Below are 21,570 nucleotides of genomic sequence, written 5' to 3' on the forward strand. Positions count from 1 at the left end.
CACGTTATCATGGTGCATAGCCCCGTGCCCACAGACATGTTATCATGGTGCGTATCCCCGTGCCCTCAGACACGTTATCATGGTGCATATCCCCGTGCCCACAGACACGTGATCATGGTGGGCATCCCCGTGCCCACAGACATGTTATCATGGTGCATATCCCCGTGCCCACAGACACGTTATCATGGTGCGTATCCCCGTGCCCACAGACACGTTATCATGGTGCGTATCTCCGTGCCCACAGACACGTTATCATGGTGCATATCCCCGTGCCCACAGACACGTTATCATGGTGGGTATCCCCGTGCCCACAGACACATTATCATGGTGCATATCCGCATGCCCACAGGCACGTTATCATGGTGCACATCCCCGTGCCCACAGACACATTATCATGGTGCGTATCCCCGTGCCCACAGACACGTTAACATCGTGCATATCCCGGTGCCCACCGACACGTTACCATGGTGCGCCTCTCCGTGCCCACAGACACGTTATCATGGTCCATATCCCCGTGCCCACAGACACGTTATCATGGTGCGCATCCCCGTGCCCACAGACACGTTATCATTGTGCATATCCGCATGCCCACAGACACGTTACCATGGTGCATATCCCCGTGCCCACAGACACGTTATCATGGTGCATATCCCCGTGCCCACAGACACGTTATCATGGTGCGCATCCCCGTGCCCACAGACACGTTATCATTTTGTGTATCTTCGTGCCCACAGACACGTTATCATGGTGTGTATCCCCGTGCCCACAGACACGTTATCATGGTGCGTATCCCCGTGCCCACAGACACGTTATCATGGTGCATATCCCCGTGCCCACAGACATGTTATCATGGTGCGCATCCCCGTGCCCACAGCCACGTTATCATGGTGCATAGCCCGTGCCCACAGACACGTTATCATGGTGCGTATCCCCGTGCCCACAGACACGTTATCATGGTGCATATCCCCGTGCCCACCGACATGTTATCATGGTGCGCATCCCCGTGCCCACAGCCACGTTATCATGGTGCATAGCCCGTGCCCACAGACACGTTATCATGGTGCGTATCCCCGCACCCACAGACACGTTATCATGGTGCGTATGCCCGTGCCCACAGACACGTTATCATGGTGCGTATCCCCGCACCCACAGACACGTTATCATGGTACGTATCCCCGTGCCCACAGACACGTTATCATGGTGGTAATGCCCGTGCCCACAGACACGTTATCATGGTGCATATCCCCTTGCCCACAGACACGTTATCATGGTGCATATCCCCGTGCCCACAGACACGTTATCATGGTGCGTATCCCCGTGCCCACAGACACGTTATCATGGTGCGTATCCCCGTGCCCACAGACACGTTATCATGGTGCATATACCCGTGCCCACACACACGTGATCATGGTGCGTATCCCAGTGCCCACAGACACGTTATCATGGTGCATAGCCCCGTGCCCACAGACATGTTATCATGGTGCGTATCCCCGTGCCCTCAGCACGTTATCATGGTGCATATCCCCGTGCCCACAGACACGTGATCATGGTGGGCATCCCCGTGCCCACAGACATGTTATCATGGTGCATATCCCCGTGCCCACAGACACGTTATCATGGTGCGTATCCCCGTGCCCACAGACACGTTATCATGGTGCGTATCTCCGTGCCCACAGACACGTTATCATGGTGCATATCCCCGTGCCCACAGACACGTTATCATGGTGGGTATCCCCGTGCCCACAGACACATTATCATGGTGCATATCCGCATGCCCACAGGCACGTTATCATGGTGCACATCCCCGTGCCCACAGACACATTATCATGGTGCGTATCCCCGTGCCCACAGACACGTTAACATCGTGCATATCCCGGGGCCCACCGACACGTTACCATGGTGCGTCTCTCCGTGCCCACAGACACGTTATCATGGTGCATATCCCCGTGCCCACAGACACGTTATCATGGTGCGCATCCCCGTGCCCACAGACACGTTATCATTTTGTGTATCTTCGTGCCCACAGACACGTTATCATGGTGTGTATCCCCGTGCCCACAGACACGTTATCATGGTGCATATCCCCGTGCCCACAGACACGTTATCATGGTGCATATCCCCGTGCCCACAGACATGTTATCATGGTGCGCATCCCCGTGCCCACAGCCACGTTATCATGGTGCATAGCCCGTGCCCACAGACACGTTATCATGGTGCGTATCCCCGTGCCCACAGACACGTTATCATGGTGCATATCCCCGTGCCCACAGACATGTTATCATGGTGCGCATCCCCGTGCCCACAGCCACGTTATCATGGTGCATAGCCCGTGCCCACAGACACGTTATCATGGTGCGTATCCCCATGCCCACAGTCACGTTATCATGGAGCATAGCCCCGTGCCCACAGACATGTTTTTATGGTGCGTATCCCCGTGCCCACAGACACGTTATCATGGTTCGTATCCCCGTGCCCACAGACACGTTATCATGGTTCGTATCCCCGTGCCCTCAGACACGTTATCATGGTGCATATCCCCGTGCCCACAGACACGTGATCATGGTGGGCATCCGCGTGCCCACAGACATGTTATCATGGTGCATATCCCCGTGCCCACAGACCCGTTATCATGGTGCGTATACCCGTGCCCACAGACACGTGATCATGGTGGGCGTCCCCGTGCCAACAGACACGTTATAATGGGGCGAATCCCCGTGCCCACACACACGTTATCATGGTGCATATCCCCGTGCCCACAGACACGTTATCATGGTGCATATACCCGTGCCCACAGACACGTGATCATGGGGCATATCCCCGTGCCCACAGACACGTGATCATGGTGCATATCCCCGTGCCCACAGACACGTTATCATGATGCGTATCCCCGTGCCCACAGACACGTTATCATGGTGCGTATCCCCGTGCCCACAGACACGTTATCATGGTGCGTATCTCCGTGCCCATAGACACGTTGTCATGGTGCGAATCCCCGTGCCCACAGACACGTTATCATGGTGCATATCCCCGTGCCCACAGACACGTTATCATGGTGGGTATCCCCGTGCCCACATACACATTATCATGGTGCATATCCGCATGCCCACAGACACGTTATCATGGTACATATCCCCGTGCCCACAGACACATTATCATGGTGCGTATCCCCGTGCCCACAGACACATTATCATGGTGCGTATCCCCGTGACCACAGACACGTTAACATGGTGCATATCCCGGTGCCCACCGACACGTTATCATGGTGCGTATCTCCGTGCCCACAGACACGTTATCATGGTCCATATCCCCGTGCCCACAGACACGTTATCATGGTGCGTATCGCCGTGCCCACAGACACATTATCATGGTGCGTATCCCCGTGCCCACAGACACGTTATCATGGTGCATATCCCCGTGCCCACAGACACGTTATCATGGTGCGAATCCCCGTGCCCACAGACTCGTTATCATGATGCATATCCCCGTGCCCACAGACACGTTATCATGTTGCGGATCCCCGTGCCCACAGACACGTTATCATGGTGCATATCCGTATGCCCACAGACACATTATCATGGTGCATATCCCCGTGCCCACAGACACGTTATCATGGTGCGAATCCCCGTGCCCACAGACTCGTTATCATGATGCATATCCCCGTGCCCACAGACACGTTATCATGGTGCGTTTCCCCATGCCCACAGTCACGTTATCATGGAGCATAGCCCCGTGCCCACAGACACGTTATCATGGTTCGTACCCCGTGCCCTCAGACACGTTATCATGGTGCATATCCCCGTGCCCACAGACACGTGATCATGGTGGGCATCCGCGTGCCCACAGACATGTTATCATGGTGCATATCCCCGTGCCCACAGACCCGTTATCATGGTGCGTATACCCGTGCCCACAGACACGTGATCATGGTGGGCGTCCCCGTGCCAACAGACACGTTATAATGGGGCGAATCCCCGTGCCCACACACACGTTATCATGGTGCATATCCCCGTGCCCACAGACACGTTATCATTGTGCATATACCCGTGCCCACAGACACGTGATCATGGGGCATATCCCCGTGCCCACAGACACGTGATCATGGTGCATATCCCCGTGCCCACAGACACGTTATCATGATGCGTATCCCCGTGCCCACAGACACGTTATCATGGTGCGTATCCCCGTGCCCACAGACACGTTATCATGGTGCGTATCTCCGTGCCCACAGACACGTTGTCATGGTGCGAATCCCCGTGCCCACAGACACGTTATCATGGTGCATATCCCCGTGCCCACAGACACGTTATCATGGTGGGTATCCCCGTGCCCACATACACATTATCATGGTGCATATCCGCATGCCCACAGACACGTTATCATGGTACATATCCGCGTGCCCACAGACACATTATCATGGTGCGTATCCCCGTGCCCACAGACACATTATCATGGTGCGTATCCCCGTGACCACAGACACGTTAACATGGTGCATATCCCGGTGCCCACCGACACGTTGTCATGGTGCGTATCTCCGTGCCCACAGACACGTTATCATGGTCCATATCCCCGTGCCCACAGACACGTTATCATGGTGCGTATCGCCGTGCCCACAGACACATTATCATGGTGCGTATCCCCGTGCCCACAGACACGTTATCATGGTGCATATCCCCGTGCCCACAGAAATGTTATCATGGTGCGCATCCCCGTGCCCAGAGACACGTTATCATGGTGCGTATCACCGTGCCCACAGACACGTTATCATGGTGCATAGCCCCGTGCCCACAGACACGTTATCATGTTGCGTATCCCCGTGCCCACAGACACGTTATCATGGTGCATATCCCCGTGCCCACAGACACGTTATCATGGTGCGAATCCCCGTGCCCACAGACTCGTTATCATGATGCATATCCCCGTGCCCACAGACACGTTATCATGTTGCGGAACCCCGTGCCCAGAGACACGTTATCATGGTGCATATCCGTATGCCCACAGACACATTATCATGGTGCGTATCCCCGTGCCCACAGGCACGTTAACATGGTGCATATCCCGGTGCCGCCGACACGTTATCATGGTGCGTATCCCCGTGCCCACAGACACGTTATCATGGTGCATATCCCCGTGCCCACAGACACGTTATCATGGGGCGTATCCCCGTGCCCACAGACACGTTATCATGGTGCATATCCGCATGCCCACAGACAAGTTATCATGGTGCGTATTCCCGTGCCCACAGACACGTTATCATGGTGCATAGACCCGTGCCCACAGACACGTTATCATGGTGCGTATCCCCGTGCCCACAGACACGTTATCATGGTGCGTATCCCCGTGCCCACAGGCACGTTATCATGGTGCATATCCCCGTGCCCACAGGCACGTTATCATGGTGCGTATCCCCGTGCCCACAGACACGTTATCATGGTGCATATCCCCGTGCCCACAGACACGTTATCATGGTGCGTATCCCCGTGCCCACAGGCACGTTATCATGGTGCATATCCCCGTGCCCACAGACACGTTATCATGGTGCGTATCCCCGTGCCCACAGACACGTTATCATGGTGCATATCCCCGTGCCCACAGACACGTTATCATGGTGCGTATCACCGTGCCCACAGACACGTTATCATGGTGCATATCCGTATGCCCACAGACACGTTATCATGGTGCATATCCCCGTGCCCACAGACGGATTCTCATGGTGCGTATCCCCGTGCCCACAGACACGTTATCATGGTGCGTATCCCCGTGCCCACAGACACGTTACCATGGTGCATATCCCCATGCCCACAGACACGTTATCATGGTGCATATCCCCGTGCCCACAGACACATCATCATGGTGCGTATCCCCGTGCCCACAGACACGTTATCATGGTGCATAGCCCCGTGCCCACAGGCATGTTATCATGGTGCGTATCCCCGTGCCCTCAGACACGTTATAATGGTGCATATCCCCGTGCCCACAGACATGTTATCATGGTGCATATCCCCGTGCCCACAGACACGTGATCATGGTGGGCATCCCCGTGCCCACAGACATGTTATCATGGTGCGTAGCCCCGTGCCCACAGACACGTTATCATGGTGTATATCCCCGTGCCCACAGACACGTTATCATGGTGCGTATCCCCGTGCCCACAGACACGTTATAATGGTGCATATCCGCATGCCCACAGACAAGTTATCATGGTGCGTATTCCCGTGCCCACAGACACGTTATCATGGTGCATATCCCCGTGCCCACAGACACGTTATCATGGTGCGTATCCCCGTGCCCACAGACACGTTATCATGGTGCGTATCCCCGTGCCCACAGACACGTTATCATGGTGCGTATCCCCATGCCCACAGACACGTTATCATGGTGCATATCCCCGTGCCCACAGACACGTTATCATGGTGCGTATCCCCGTGCCCACAGACACGTTATCATGGTGCATATCCGTATGCCCACAGACACGTTATCATGGTGCGCATTACCGTGCCCACAGACACGTTATCATGGTGCATATCCCCGTGCCCACAGACACGTTATCATGGTGCGTATCCCACTGCCCACAGACACGTTATCATGGTGCGAATCCCCGTGCCCACAGACACGTTATCATGGTGCGAATCCCCGTGCCCACAGACACGTTATCATGGTGCATATCCCCGTGCCCACAGACACGTTATCATGGTGCGTATCCCCGTGCCCACAGACACGTTATCATGGTGCGTATCCCCGTGCCCACCGACACGTTATCATGGTGCGTTTCCCCGTGCCCACAGACACGTTATCATGGTGCATATACACGTGCCCACAGACACGTTATCATGGTGCGTATCCCCCTGCCCACAGACACGTTATCATGGTGTGTATCCCCGTGCCCACAGACACGTTATCATGGTGCATATCCGCATGCCCACAGACACGTTATCATGGTGCATATCCCCGTGCCCACAGGCACGTTATCATGGTGCGAATCACCGTGCCCACAGACACGTTATCATGGTGCATATCCCCGTGCCCACAGACCCGTTATCATGGTGCGTATCCCCGTGCCCACAGACACATTATCATGGTGCGTATCCCCGGGCCCACAGACACGTTATCATGGTGCATACCCCCGTGCCCAGAGACACGTTATCATGGTGCGAATCCCCGTGCCCACAGGCACGTTATCATGGTGCGAATCCCCGTGCCCACAGACACGTTATCATGGTGCATATCCCCATGCCCACAGACACGTTATCATGGTGCGTATCCCCGTGCCCACAGACACGTTATCATGGTGCATATCCCCGTGCCCACAGACACGTTATCATGGTGCTTATCCCCGTGCCCACAGACCCGTTATCATGGTGCGTATCCCCGTGCCCACAGACACGTTATCATGGTGCGAATCCCAGTGCCCACAGACACGTTATCATGGTGCATATCCCCGTGCCCCCAGACACGTTATCATGATGCTTATCCCCGTGCCCACAGACACGTTATCATCGTGCATATCCCCGTGCCCACAGACACGTTATCATGGTGCGTATCCCCGTGCCCACAGACACGTGATCATGGTGGGCATCCCCGTGCCAACACACACGTTATAATGGTGCTAATCCCCGTGCCCACACACACGTTATCATGGTGCATATCCCCGTGCCCACAGACACGTGATCATGGTGCATATCCCCGTGCCCACAGACACGTTATCATGGTGCGTATCCCCGTGCCCACAGACACTTTATCATGGTGCATAACCCCGTGCCCACAGACACGTGATCATGGTGCATATCCCCATGCCCACATACACATTATCATGGTGTGAATCCCCGTGCCCACAGACACGTTATCATTGTGCGTATCACCGTGCCCACAGACACGTTATCATGGTACATATCCCCGTGCCCACAGACACGTTATCATGGTGCGTATCCCCATGCCCACAGACACTTTATCATGGTACATATCCCCGTGCCCACAGACATGTTATCATGGTGCGAATCCCCGTGCCCACAGACACGTTATCATGCTGCGTATCCCCGTCCCCACAGACACGTTATCATGGTGCGAATCCCCGTGCCCACAGACACGTTATCATGGTGCATATCACCGTTCCCACAGACACGTTATCATGGTGCGTATCACCGTGCCCACAGACACGTTATAATGGTGCGTATCCCCATGCCCACAGACACATTATCATGGTGCGTATCCCCATGCCCACAGACACGTTATCATGGTGCATATCCCTGTGCCCACAGACACGTTATCATGGTGCATAGCCCCGTGCCCACAGACACGTTATCATGTTGCGTATCCCCGTGCCCACAGACACGTTATCATGGTGCATATCCCCGTGCCCACAGACACGTTATCATGGTGCGAATCCCCGTGCCCACAGACTCGTTATCATGATGCATATCCCCGTGCCCACAGACACGTTATCATGTTGCGGAACCCTGTGCCCAGAGACACGTTATCATGGTGCATATCCGTATGCCCACAGACACATTATCATGGTGCGTATCCCCGTGCCCACAGGCACGTTAACATGGTGCATATCCCGGTGCCGCCGACACGTTATCATGGTGCGTATCCCCGTGCCCACAGACACGTTATCATGGTGCATATCCCCGTGCCCACAGACACGTTATCATGGGGCGTATCCCCGTGCCCACAGACACGTTATCATGGTGCATATCCGCATGCCCACAGACAAGTTATCATGGTGCGTATTCCCGTGCCCACAGACACGTTATCATGGTGCATAGACCCGTGCCCACAGACACGTTATCATGGTGCGTATCCCCGTGCCCACAGACACGTTATCATGGTGCGTATCCCCGTGCCCACAGGCACGTTATCATGGTGCATATCCCCGTGCCCACAGGCACGTTATCATGGTGCGTATCCCCGTGCCCACAGACACGTTATCATGGTGCATATCCCCGTGCCCACAGACACGTTATCATGGTGCGTATCCCCGTGCCCACAGGCACGTTATCATGGTGCATATCCCCGTGCCCACAGACACGTTATCATGGTGCGTATCCCCGTGCCCACAGACACGTTATCATGGTGCATATCCCCGTGCCCACAGACACGTTATCATGGTGCGTATCACCGTGCCCACAGACACGTTATCATGGTGCATATCCGTATGCCCACAGACACGTTATCATGGTGCATATCCCCGTGCCCACAGACGGATTCTCATGGTGCGTATCCCCGTGCCCACAGACACGTTATCATGGTGCGTATCCCCGTGCCCACAGACACGTTACCATGGTGCATATCCCCATGCCCACAGACACGTTATCATGGTGCATATCCCCGTGCCCACAGACACATCATCATGGTGCGTATCCCCGTGCCCACAGACACGTTATCATGGTGCATAGCCACCGTGCCCACAGGCATGTTATCATGGTGCGTATCCCCGTGCCCTCAGACACGTTATAATGGTGCATATCCCCGTGCCCACAGACATGTTATCATGGTGCATATCCCCGTGCCCACAGACACGTGATCATGGTGGGCATCCCCGTGCCCACAGACATGTTATCATGGTGCGTAGCCCCGTGCCCACAGACACGTTATCATGGTGTATATCCCCGTGCCCACAGACACGTTATCATGGTGCGTATCCCCGTGCCCACAGACACGTTATAATGGTGCATATCCGCATGCCCACAGACAAGTTATCATGGTGCGTATTCCCGTGCCCACAGACACGTTATCATGGTGCATATCCCCGTGCCCACAGACACGTTATCATGGTGCGTATCCCCGTGCCCACAGACACGTTATCATGGTGCGTATCCCCGTGCCCACAGACACGTTATCATGGTGCGTATCCCCATGCCCACAGACACGTTATCATGGTGCATATCCCCGTGCCCACAGACACGTTATCATGGTGCGTATCCCCGTGCCCACAGACACGTTATCATGGTGCATATCCGTATGCCCACAGACACGTTATCATGGTGCGCATTACCGTGCCCACAGACACGTTATCATGGTGCATATCCCCGTGCCCACAGACACGTTATCATGGTGCGTATCCCACTGCCCACAGACACGTTATCATGGTGCGAATCCCCGTGCCCACAGACACGTTATCATGGTGCGAATCCCCGTGCCCACAGACACGTTATCATGGTGCATATCCCCGTGCCCACAGACACGTTATCATGGTGCGTATCCCCGTGCCCACAGACACGTTATCATGGTGCGTATCCCCGTGCCCACCGACACGTTATCATGGTGCGTTTCCCCGTGCCCACAGACACGTTATCATGGTGCATATACACGTGCCCACAGACACGTTATCATGGTGCGTATCCCCCTGCCCACAGACACGTTATCATGGTGTGTATCCCCGTGCCCACAGACACGTTATCATGGTGCATATCCGCATGCCCACAGACACGTTATCATGGTGCATATCCCCGTGCCCACAGGCACGTTATCATGGTGCGAATCACCGTGCCCACAGACACGTTATCATGGTGCATATCCCCGTGCCCACAGACCCGTTATCATGGTGCGTATCCCCGTGCCCACAGACACATTATCATGGTGCGTATCCCCGGGCCCACAGACACGTTATCATGGTGCATACCCCCGTGCCCAGAGACACGTTATCATGGTGCGAATCCCCGTGCCCACAGGCACGTTATCATGGTGCGAATCCCCGTGCCCACAGACACGTTATCATGGTGCATATCCCCATGCCCACAGACACGTTATCATGGTGCGTATCCCCGTGCCCACAGACACGTTATCATGGTGCATATCCCCGTGCCCACAGACACGTTATCATGGTGCTTATCCCCGTGCCCACAGACCCGTTATCATGGTGCGTATCCCCGTGCCCACAGACACGTTATCATGGTGCGAATCCCAGTGCCCACAGACACGTTATCATGGTGCATATCCCCGTGCCCCCAGACACGTTATCATGGTGCTTATCCCCGTGCCCACAGACACGTTATCATCGTGCATATCCCCGTGCCCACAGACACGTTATCATGGTGCGTATCCCCGTGCCCACAGACACGTGATCATGGTGGGCATCCCCGTGCCAACACACACGTTATAATGGTGCTAATCCCCGTGCCCACACACACGTTATCATGGTGCATATCCCCGTGCCCACAGACACGTGATCATGGTGCATACCCCCGTGCCCACAGACACGTTATCATGGTGCGTATCCCCGTGCCCACAGACACTTTATCATGGTGCATAACCCCGTGCCCACAGACACGTGATCATGGTGCATATCCCCATGCCCACATACACATTATCATGGTGTGAATCCCCGTGCCCACAGACACGTTATCATTGTGCGTATCACCGTGCCCACAGACACGTTATCATGGTACATATCCCCGTGCCCACAGACACGTTATCATGGTGCGTATCCCCATGCCCACAGACACTTTATCATGGTACATATCCCCGTGCCCACAGACATGTTATCATGGTGCGAATCCCCGTGCCCACAGACACGTTATCATGCTGCGTATCCCCGTCCCCACAGACACGTTATCATGGTGCGAATCCCCGTGCCCACAGACACGTTATCATGGTGCATATCACCGTTCCCACAGACACGTTATCATGGTGCGTATCACCGTGCCCACAGACACGTTATAATGGTGCGTATCCCCATGCCCACAGACACATTATCATGGTGCGTATCCCCATGCCCACAGACACGTTATCATGGTGCATATCCCTGTGCCCACAGACACGTTATCATGGTGCATATCCCCGTGCCCACAGACACGTTATCATGGTGCGTATCCCACTGCCCACAGACACGTTATCATGGTGCGAATCCCCGTGCCCACAGACACGTTATCATGGTGCGAATCCCCGTGCCCACAGACACGTTATCATGGTGCATATCCCAGTGCCCACAGACACGTTATCATGGTGCGTATCCCCGTGCCCACAGACACGTTATCATGGTGCTTATCCCCGTGCCCACCGACACGTTATCATGGTGCGTATCCCCGTGCCCACAGACACGTTATCATGATGCATATCCCGTGCTCACAGACACGTTATCATGGTGCGTATCCCCGTGCCCACAGACACGTTATCATGGTGCATATCCCCGTGCCCACAGACAAGTTATCATGGTGCGTATTCCCGTGCCCACAGACACGTTATCATGGTGCATATCCCCGTGCCCACAGACACGTTATCATGGTGCGTATCCCCGTGCCCACAGACACGTTATCATGGTGCGTATCCCCGTGCCCACAGACACGTTATCATGGTGCGTATCCCCATGCCCACAGACACGTTATCATGGTGCATATCCCCGTGCCCACAGACACGTTATCATGGTGCGTATCCCCGTGCCCACAGACACGTTATCATGGTGCATATCCGTATGCCCACAGACACGTTATCATGGTGCGCATTACCGTGCCCACAGACACGTTATCATGGTGCATATCCCCGTGCCCACAGACACGTTATCATGGTGCGTATCCCACTGCCCACAGACACGTTATCATGGTGCGAATCCCCGTGCCCACAGACACGTTATCATGGTGCGAATCCCCGTGCCCACAGACACGTTATCATGGTGCATATCCCCGTGCCCACAGACACGTTATCATGGTGCGTATCCCCGTGCCCACAGACACGTTATCATGGTGCGTATCCCCGTGCCCACCGACACGTTATCATGGTGCGTTTCCCCGTGCCCACAGACACGTTATCATGGTGCATATACACGTGCCCACAGACACGTTATCATGGTGCGTATCCCCCTGCCCACAGACACGTTATCATGGTGTGTATCCCCGTGCCCACAGACACGTTATCATGGTGCATATCCGCATGCCCACAGACACGTTATCATGGTGCATATCCCCGTGCCCACAGGCACGTTATCATGGTGCGAATCACCGTGCCCACAGACACGTTATCATGGTGCATATCCCCGTGCCCACAGACCCGTTATCATGTTGCGTATCCCCGTGCCCACAGACACATTATCATGGTGCGTATCCCCGGGCCCACAGACACGTTATCATGGTGCATACCCCCGTGCCCAGAGACACGTTATCATGGTGCGAATCCCCGTGCCCACAGGCACGTTATCATGGTGCGAATCCCCGTGCCCACAGACACGTTATCATGGTGCGTATCCCCGTGCCCACAGGCACGTTATCATGGTGCATATCCCCGTGCCCACAGACACGTTATCATGGTGCGTATCCCCGTGCCCACAGACACGTTATCATGGTGCATATCCCCGTGCCCACAGACACGTTATCATGGTGCGTATCACCGTGCCCACAGACACGTTATCATGGTGCATATCCGTATGCCCACAGACACGTTATCATGGTGCATATCCCCGTGCCCACAGACGGATTCTCATGGTGCGTATCCCCGTGCCCACAGACACGTTATCATGGTGCGTATCCCCGTGCCCACAGACACGTTACCATGGTGCATATCCCCATGCCCACAGACACGTTATCATGGTGCATATCCCCGTGCCCACAGACACATCATCATGGTGCGTATCCCCGTGCCCACAGACACGTTATCATGGTGCATAGCCCCGTGCCCACAGGCATGTTATCATGGTGCGTATCCCCGTGCCCTCAGACACGTTATAATGGTGCATATCCCCGTGCCCACAGACATGTTATCATGGTGCATATCCCCGTGCCCACAGACACGTGATCATGGTGGGCATCCCCGTGCCCACAGACATGTTATCATGGTGCGTAGCCCCGTGCCCACAGACACGTTATCATGGTGTATATCCCCGTGCCCACAGACACGTTATCATGGTGCGTATCCCCGTGCCCACAGACACGTTATAATGGTGCATATCCGCATGCCCACAGACAAGTTATCATGGTGCGTATTCCCGTGCCCACAGACACGTTATCATGGTGCATATCCCCGTGCCCACAGACACGTTATCATGGTGCGTATCCCCGTGCCCACAGACACGTTATCATGGTGCGTATCCCCGTGCCCACAGACACGTTATCATGGTGCGTATCCCCATGCCCACAGACACGTTATCATGGTGCATATCCCCGTGCCCACAGACACGTTATCATGGTGCGTATCCCCGTGCCCACAGACACGTTATCATGGTGCATATCCGTATGCCCACAGACACGTTATCATGGTGCGCATTACCGTGCCCACAGACACGTTATCATGGTGCATATCCCCGTGCCCACAGACACGTTATCATGGTGCGTATCCCACTGCCCACAGACACGTTATCATGGTGCGAATCCCCGTGCCCACAGACACGTTATCATGGTGCGAATCCCCGTGCCCACAGACACGTTATCATGGTGCATATCCCCGTGCCCACAGACACGTTATCATGGTGCGTATCCCCGTGCCCACAGACACGTTATCATGGTGCGTATCCCCGTGCCCACCGACACGTTATCATGGTGCGTTTCCCCGTCCCCACAGACACGTTATCATGGTGCATATACACGTGCCCACAGACACGTTATCATGGTGCGTATCCCCCTGCCCACAGACACGTTATCATGGTGTGTATCCCCGTGCCCACAGACACGTTATCATGGTGCATATCCGCATGCCCACAGACACGTTATCATGGTGCATATCCCCGTGCCCACAGGCACGTTATCATGGTGCGAATCACCGTGCCCACAGACACGTTATCATGGTGCATATCCCCGTGCCCACAGACCCGTTATCATGGTGCGTATCCCCGTGCCCACAGACACATTATCATGGTGCGTATCCCCGGGCCCACAGACACGTTATCATGGTGCATACCCCCGTGCCCAGAGACACGTTATCATGGTGCGAATCCCCGTGCCCACAGGCACGTTATCATGGTGCGAATCCCCGTGCCCACAGACACGTTATCATGGTGCATATCCCCATGCCCACAGACACGTTATCATGGTGCGTATCCCCGTGCCCACAGACACGTTATCATGGTGCATATCCCCGTGCCCACAGACACGTTATCATGGTGCTTATCCCCGTGCCCACAGACCCGTTATCATGGTGCGTATCCCCGTGCCCACAGACACGTTATCATGGTGCGAATCCCAGTGCCCACAGACACGTTATCATGGTGCATATCCCCGTGCCCCCAGACACGTTATCATGGTGCTTATCCCCGTGCCCACAGACACGTTATCATCGTGCATATCCCCGTGCCCACAGACACGTTATCATGGTGCGTATCCCCGTGCCCACAGACACGTGATCATGGTGGGCATCCCCGTGCCAACACACACGTTATAATGGTGCTAATCCCCGTGCCCACACACACGTTATCATGGTGCATATCCCCGTGCCCACAGACACGTGATCATGGTGCATATCCCCGTGCCCACAGACACGTTATCATGGTGCGTATCCCCGTGCCCACAGACACTTTATCATGGTGCATAACCCCGTGCCCACAGACACGTGATCATGGTGCATATCCCCATGCCCACATACACATTATCATGGTGTGAATCCCCGTGCCCACAGACACGTTATCATTGTGCGTATCACCGTGCCCACAGACACGTTATCATGGTACATATCCCCGTGCCCACAGACACGTTATCATGGTGCGTATCCCCATGCCCACAGACACTTTATCATGGTACATATCCCCGTGCCCACAGACATGTTATCATGGTGCGAATCCCCGTGCCCACAGACACGTTATCATGCTGCGTATCCCCGTCCCCACAGACACGTTATCATGGTGCGAATCCCCGTGCCCACAGACACGTTATCATGGTGCATATCACCGTTCCCACAGACACGTTATCATGGTGCGTATCACCGTGCCCACAGACACGTTATAATGGTGCGTATCCCCATGCCCACAGACACATTATCATGGTGCGTATCCCCATGCCCACAGACACGTTATCATGGTGCATATCCCTGTGCCCACAGACACGTTATCATGGTGCATATCCCCGTGCCCACAGACACGTTATCATGGTGCGTATCCCACTGCCCACAGACACGTTATCATGGTGCGAATCCCCGTGCCCACAGACACGTTATCATGGTGCGAATCCCCGTGCCCACAGACACGTTATCATGGTGCATATCCCAGTGCCCACAGACACGTTATCATGGTGCGTATCCCCGTGCCCACAGACACGTTATCATGGTGCTTATCCCCGTGCCCACCGACACGTTATCATGGTGCGTATCCCCGTGCCCACAGACACGTTATCATGATGCATATCCCGTGCTCACAGACACGTTATCATGGTGCGTATCCCCGTGCCCACAGACACGTTATCATGGTGCATATCCCCGTGCCCACAGACAAGTTATCATGGTGCGTATTCCCGTGCCCACAGACACGTTATCATGGTGCATATCCCCGTGCCCACAGACACGTTATCATGGTGCGTATCCCCGTGCCCACAGACACGTTATCATGGTGCGTATCCCCGTGCCCACAGACACGTTATCATGGTGCGTATCCCCATGCCCACAGACACGTTATCATGGTGCATATCCCCGTGCCCACAGACACGTTATCATGGTGCGTATCCCCGTGCCCACAGACACGTTATCATGGTGCATATCCGTATGCCCACAGACACGTTATCATGGTGCGCATTACCGTGCCCACAGACACGTTATCATGGTGCATATCCCCGTGCCCACAGACACGTTATCATGGTGCGTATCCCACTGCCCACAGACACGTTATCATGGTGCGAATCCCCGTGCCCACAGACACGTTATCATGGTGCGAATCCCCGTGCCCACAGACACGTTATCATGGTGCATATCCCCGTGCCCACAGACACGTTATCATGGTGCGTATCCCCGTGCCCACAGACACGTTATCATGGTGCGTATCCCCGTGCCCACCGACACGTTATCATGGTGCGTTTCCCCGTGCCCACAGACACGTTATCATGGTGCATATACACGTGCCCACAGACACGTTATCATGGTGCGTATCCCCCTGCCCACAGACACCTTATCATGGTGTGTATCCCCGTGCCCACAGACACGTTATCATGGTGCATATCCGCATGCCCACAGACACGTTATCATGGTGCATATCCCCGTGCCCACAGGCACGTTATCATGGTGCGAATCACCGTGCCCACAGACACGTTATCATGGTGCATATCCCCGTGCCCACAGACCCGTTATCATGGTGCGTATCCCCGTGCCCACAGACACATTATCATGGTGCGTATCCCCGGGCCCACAGACACGTTATCATGGTGCATACCCCCGTGCCCAGAGACACGTTATCATGGTGCGAATCCCCGTGCCCACAGGCACGTTATCATGGTGCGAATCCCCGTGCCCACAGACACGTTATCATGGTGCATATCCCCATGCCCACAGACACGTTATCATGGTGCGTATCCCCGTGCCCACAGACACGTTATCATGGTGCATATCCCCGTGCCCACAGACACGTTATCATGGTGCTTATCCCCGTGCCCACAGACCCGTTATCATGGTGCGTATCCCCGTGCCCACAGACACGTTATCATGGTGCGAATCCCAGTGCCCACAGACACGTTATCATGGTGCATATCCCCGTGCCCACAGACACGTTATCATGGTGCTTATCCCCGTGCCCACAGACACGTTATCATCGTGCATATCCCCGTGCCCACAGACACGTTATCATGGTGCGTATCCCCGTGCCCACAGACACGTGATCATGGTGGGCATCCCCGTGCCAACACACACGTTATAATGGTGCTAATCCCCGTGCCCACACACACGTTATCATGGTGCATATCCCCGTGCCCACAGACACGTGATCATGGTGCATATCCCCGTGCCCACAGACACGTTATCATGGTGCGTATCCCCGTGCCCACAGACACTTTATCATGGTGCATAACCCCGTGCCCACAGACACGTGATCATGGTGCATATCCCCATGCCCACATACACATTATCATGGTGTGAATCCCCGTGCCCACAGACACGTTATCATTGTGCGTATCACCGTGCCCACAGACACGTTATCATGGTACATATCCCCGTGCCCACAGACACGTTATCATGGTGCGTATCCCCATGCCCACAGACACTTTATCATGGTACATATCCCCGTGCCCACAGACATGTTATCATGGTGCGAATCCCCGTGCCCACAGACACGTTATCATGCTGCGTATCCCCGTCCCCACAGACACGTTATCATGGTGCGAATCCCCGTGCCCACAGACACGTTATCATGGTGCATATCACCGTTCCCACAGACACGTTATCATGGTGCGTATCACCGTGCCCACAGACACGTTATAATGGTGCGTATCCCCATGCCCACAGACACATTATCATGGTGCGTATCCCCATGCCCACAGACACGTTATCATGGTGCATATCCCTGTGCCCACAGACACGTTATCATGGTGCATATCCCCGTGCCCACAGACACGTTATCATGGTGCGTATCCCACTGCCCACAGACACGTTATCATGGTGCGAATCCCCGTGCCCACAGACACGTTATCATGGTGCGAATCCCCGTGCCCACAGACACGTTATCATGGTGCATATCCCAGTGCCCACAGACACGTTATCATGGTGCGTATCCCCGTGCCCACAGACACGTTATCATGGTGCTTATCCCCGTGCCCACCGACACGTTATCATGGTGCGTATCCCCGTGCCCACAGACACGTTATCATGATGCATATCCCGTGCTCACAGACACGTTATCATGGTGCGTATCCCCGTGCCCACAGACACGTTTTCATGGTGCATATCCCCGTGCCCACAGACACGTTATCATGGTGCGTATCCCCGTGCCCACAGACACGTTATCATGGTGCGAATCACCGTGCCCACAGACACGTTATCATGGTGCATATCCCCCTGTCCACAGACACGTTATCGTGGTGCGCATCCCCGTGCCCACAGACACGTTAACATGGTGCATATCCCGGTGCCCACCGACACGTTATCATGGTGCGTATCCCCGTGCCCACAGACACGTTATCATGGTGCATATCCGCATGCCCACAGACACGTGATCATGGTGCATATCCCGGTGCCCACAGACACGTTATCATGGTGCGTATCCCCGTGCCCACAGACACGTTATCATGGTGCATATACCCGTGCCCACAGACACGTTATCATGGTGCGTATCCCAGTGCCCACAGACACGTTATCATGGTGTGTATCCCCGTGCCCACAGACACGTTATCATGGTGCATATCCACATGCCCACAGACACGTTATCATGGTGCATATCCCCGTGCCCACAGACACGTTATCATGGTGCGAATCACCGTGCCCACAGACACGTTATCATGGTGCATATCCCCGTGCCCACTGACCCGTTATCATGGTGCGTATCCCCGTGCCCACAGACACGTTATCATGGTGCATATCTCCATGCCCACAGACACGTTATCATGGTGCGTATCCCCGGGCCCACAGACACGTTATCATGGTGCATACCCCCGTGCCCACAGACACGTTATCATGGTGCGAATCCCCGTGCCCACAGACACGTTATCATGGTGCGAATCCCCGTGCCCACAAACACGTTATCATGGTGCATATCCCCATGCCCACAGACACGTTATCATGGTGCGTAACCCCGTGCCCACAGACACGTTATCATGGTGCATATCCCCGTGCCCACAGACACGTTATCATGGTGCATATCCACATGCCCACAGACACGTTATCATGGTGCGTATCCCCGGGCCCACAGACACGTTATCATGGTGCATACCCCCGTGCCCACAGACACGTTATCATGGTGCGAATCCCCGTGCCCACAGACACGTTATCATGGTGCGAATCCCCGTGCCCACAAACACGTTATCATGGTGCATATCCCCATGCCCACAGACACGTTATCATGGTGCGTAACCCCGTGCCTACAGACACGTTATCATGGTGCATATCCCCGTGCCCACAGACACGTTATCATGGTGCATATCCCCGTGCCCACAGACACGTTATCATGGTGCATATCCCCGTGCCCACAGACACGTGATCATGGTGGGCATCCACGTGCCCACAGACACGTTATCATGGTGCGAATCACCGTGCCCATAGGCACGTTATCATGGTGCATATCCCCGTGCCCACAGACACGTTATCATGGTGCGAATCCCCGTGCCCACAGACACGTTATCATGGTGCGTATCACAGTGCCCACCGACACGTTATCATGGTGCTTATCCCCGTGCCCGCAGACCCGTTATCATGGTGCGAATCCCAGTGCCCACAGACACGTTATCATGGTGCTTATCCCCGTGCCCACAGACACGTTATCATGGTGCATATCCCCGTGCTCACAGACACGTTATCATGGTGCGTATCCCCGTGCCCACAGACACGTGATCATGGTGGGCATCCCCGTGCCAACAGACACGTTATAATGGTGCTAATCACGGTGCCAACACACACGTTATCATGGAGCATATCCCCGTGCCCACAGACACGTGATCATGGTGCATATCCCCGTGCCCACAGACACGTGATCATGGTGCGTATCCCCATGCCCACATACACATTATCATGGTGTGTATCCCCGTGCCCAAAGACACGTTATCATTGTGCGTATCACCGTGCCCACAGACACGTTATCATGGTGCATATCCCCGTGCCCACAGACACGTTATCATGGTACATATCCCCGTGCCCACAGACACGTTATCATGGTGCGTATCCCCATGCCCACAGACACTTTATCATGGTGCATATCCCCGTGCCCACAGACACGTTATCATGGTGCGAATCCCCGTGCCCACAGACACGTTATCATGGTGCGAATCGCCGTGCCCACAGGCACGTTATCATGGTGCTTATCCCCGTGCCCACAGACCCGTTATCATGGTGCGTATCCCCGTGCCCACAGACACGTTATCATGGTGCTTATCCCCGTGCCCACAGACACGTTATCATGGTGCATATCCCCGTGCCCACAGACACGTTATCATGGTGCTTATCCCCGTGCCCACAGACCCGTTATCATGGTGCGTATCCCCGTGCCCACAGACACGTTATGATGGTGCATATCCCCGTGCCCACAGACACGTGATCATGGTGCATATCCCCATGCCCACATACACATTATCATGGTGTGTATCCCCGTGCCCACAGACACGTTATCATTGTGCGTATCACCGTGCCCACAGACACGTTATCATGGTAAATATCCCCGTGCCCACAGACACGTTATCATGGTGCGTATCCCCATGCCCACAGACACTTTATCATGGTGCATATCCCCGTGCCCACAGACATGTTATCATGGTGCGAATCCCCGTGCCCACAGACACGTTATCATGGTGCGTATCCCCGTCCCCACAGACACGTTATCATGGTGCGAATCTCCGTGCCCACAGACACGTTATCACGGTGCATATCACCGTTCCCACAGACACGTTATCATGGTGCGTATCACCGTGCCCACAGACACGTTATCATGGTGCGTATCCCCATGCCCACAGACACATTATCATGGTGCGTATCCCCATGCCCACAGACACGTTATCATGGTGCATATCCCTGTGACCACAGACACGTTATCATGGTGCATAT

The sequence above is a fragment of the Scyliorhinus torazame genome, chromosome 3 (assembly GCF_047496885.1).
Source record: "Scyliorhinus torazame isolate Kashiwa2021f chromosome 3, sScyTor2.1, whole genome shotgun sequence".
NCBI lineage: Eukaryota > Metazoa > Chordata > Chondrichthyes > Carcharhiniformes > Scyliorhinidae > Scyliorhinus > Scyliorhinus torazame.